This window comes from Engraulis encrasicolus, chromosome 13 (assembly GCF_034702125.1).
Source record: "Engraulis encrasicolus isolate BLACKSEA-1 chromosome 13, IST_EnEncr_1.0, whole genome shotgun sequence".
NCBI classification, from domain to species: Eukaryota; Metazoa; Chordata; class Actinopteri; order Clupeiformes; family Engraulidae; genus Engraulis; species Engraulis encrasicolus.
The window spans coordinates 52,962,954-52,966,292 of record NC_085869.1 but is presented as its reverse complement, the minus strand read 5'-3'; positions in this window follow the sequence as shown (position 1 = coordinate 52,966,292).

Sequence of the window (3,339 nt, the reverse complement as noted above, 5' to 3'; positions counted from 1 at the left end):
CTGTGGACCAACAAGAAGGCCTACATGACATTAGGTCATTAGGTACCCCTTACGTTGTGATTTAGCTTCTTAGATTAAAAGTACAGTACTGTGGACCAACAAGAAGGCCTACATGACATTAGGTCATCAGGTACCCCTTACGTTGGGTCAGCTGTAAGTACTCTGGTCCAGTCATCACAGACCACCGCTAAAGCAGCCATCTTGGGGTGTTTTAGCGGTTTAAATTAAAGGTGTCGTACTGGGGACCAACAGATACATGACATGTCATTAGGTCAACTGGACGTGTTGGGGTCCCTCCATCTTAAGTCCCTAGAGCAGCCATCTTGTGGGTAATTTAGCGTATTTAATGTGCTGGGGGCCAACAAGTACATGACTTCTTATTATTAGGTCTTAGGTCAGCCAACTTGTGGTTGATTTAGGTTCTTCTAGTATAGCAGGGGTCCCCAAACTTTTTTCACTGGGGGCCACATTATCGTTCCTGACTGAAATCAGGGGCCGGGATCAATCATGTGGGCTGTATACTAGGCCACTGCCTATTATAGCCATAATTTCTAGCACGGCAATCGTCATTACACACTGAAGAAGTTCACTGCCCGAAACGTTCGTAGGCGAATAAACGGAGAAAAATCTGAAGAGTGCTGTCCTTCGCTTCCTTCATTCATCATTTCTAGCACAAAATAGCGCATCATTACAAGTGATTTGCAAAAAAAGTGTCAGTACTTCACATGTTTTTCAATTTGAAATACCACAGGTATTCCTTTTAATTTCCAATAACCATGTGAAAATAGCAAGGAAAGGTTAGAAACATATGGTAGGCCTGTTTATATTACAGTGAGATGAGAAAGACAAGACAAGAAACATCTGGTGATTCACACTACGTTAGTGAAAATTGAACTGTAGGAAGGCCTGTTAAAAATATATATTTTATCTTTTTTTCTGTGAGGATTGCTTCTTTGGGCCAGTTCAAATGGTGAGATGCAGAGAGGTGGAGGGCCGGTCAAAGAGGCCTGGGGGGCCGCATCCGGCCCCCGGGCCTTAGTTTGGGGACCCCTGTAGTATAGTAAAGGTAAGATACTGGTGACCAACAGGTACATGGCTTCATTCCCTAAGCGTCAGGGGTAAGAGTGCTTTTAGTACTGCACAATGTACTCGGGCACGTACGCCTGCACGCACAGAAGAGCATGCACGCACACGCACATACGATGTATGATTCAACTTACATAAAATAATTACATGTACATGATGCAATTCATCTATGAACTTGGCCACTGAATATAAAATTAATCCAGAGAGGCCGAGCTCTTGTAAGACCATGAAACTAGCAGAAAAGAACTTTTGACTTGCTTCCCGGTACCCTATATGCGGATTATGACCATAAACATTTATTGAAATTGTTAATTTATTGAATTTGATATGATCTACTTTGGTTAAAAGGATTTTGCTGCACTGGCTCCACTGCATGTTTCTTTATGACAAGAATGCTTCCATTCAGCTGTGTTCATCATTGCAATGGACATCACAGGCAGTCGTCCACATCACATAATTATCATGTGAATGGCTGATAACTGTCATTACTTGGCAACGACGTTTCATTTTCTAAATTCTCCCATTGTGCACTCGCACATACTGTACTGTCGGGCCGGAGGAACTCACACAAAATACTTACACGGAAAGTCAAACGAACATGCAGCCAAACACATATGCATGCATACTATATGAAGACACACGCACGCACACATGCATGCACGCACGCACGCACGCACACACACACACGCACACGCACACTCTGCCTCCACGTCCTCCATGTTCACCACCACGGTTCAGAAATAAAGCATTTTGGGTTTGCTAGAAATGCTAGGCTAGTGGTCAGCAGCGCAGGCTGGGGCCTCTTTGTTGCTTCTTTTGACAGGAGCTGACACGGGCTTGGCCCAGGTCCCAATGTTCCATGGCAGACCGCCAGGTCCCATCCGCATATAAACCATTTGCAAAAATGATGGCGAGAATCTTTTTTTAAAGCTCGCTTGCTTTCTTTCAAAAACTCATCAACAGATGACTTGGTTTACAAATAGGAGCACACTGTGACAGCCTTCTAGAAGAATCACCACCGGGGCTGAGAAAAGACAGGAAAGAGAAAGAGAGACAGAGAGAAAGTGATAGAGAGGGAGCATGATAGATAGATAGATAGATAGATAGATAGATAGATAGATAGATAGATAGATAGATAGATAGGAGGAGGAGAGAGAGAAAAGGGAGGGAGAGAGGGAGCACGATAGGAAGAGAAGTAGTGAATGAGTGAGTAATAGATACATATATAGATAGATAAGCAGAGAAATAGAGAGAGAGAGAGAGAGAGAGAGAGAGAGAGAGAGAGAGAGAGAGAGAGAGAGAGAGAGAGAGAGAGAGAGAGAGAGGGAGAGAGGGCAGACTGGGAGAAAAGGAGGGATAATGGAGCCATTTGTCTATGGTCAGGTAGCTCTAGGCAGCGTGCTAGGAGAGAGGCAAGGGGCTGCGACGTACATGCATTATACGTCACTGGGTTAGGTGTGACAGTTGAGAAAGGCTCCAGCATGAGCGAGGCATCAATTCCACTGGCTCTTCATCAAAGCTCTGGTGATAAAATGTCACAGTTTGGTTTGAGCCGAGAATAAAGCCGGCTAAAATTTATTACAGACAAACAATGTGGCTTTGATTATTCCCTTGTTACGGGCCCCCTTCAGCTCCCCGTCGCTGGGAGCGTTTGTGGAGTACCGTTACGTTCTTGAAACGTGTTACTTTGGGCCCTAAGGATAGCCTGTCTTTTTTTTTGGTTCTACATCACTTGTTCTTTGGGCTTCATTATATTTCTTGGGGTCCATGTCAACATTTTGATGTCCCTTCCAGACACAATATACCTTCATTAACTTCCAACTCACTACCCTCCCTCCCGCCATATGATTTTTCAATATCTTTCATGACATAATGTTGAGAAGTCTTGCCATCAAGACTAGAGTCTATTACTCTCCATCTCTCCCGCTCTCTTTCTCTCTCACACACACACACACACACACACACACAATTGCCTATCAACGTGGCAGGATTGGAGTCCGTTCTCGTTTGGAAATGCAGTGCAGTGACATAACTGCTTTGTCTTGAACCGCAGTGCACCTCTTTTGAACATCACCATAAACACTTTTTTTAGTTAATAATAACGTTCTGTTCCTTTAAGCACTCGAGTGCGTTAGGATGGAAGGGGCGAGAGGGAAAGGGTCTTTTTGACTACATAAGTCTTTTTAATAACCCAGACTACATTACACGACTATATACATCCTCGGAAATGAGTTGCGTAAGTTTGGAGACGAA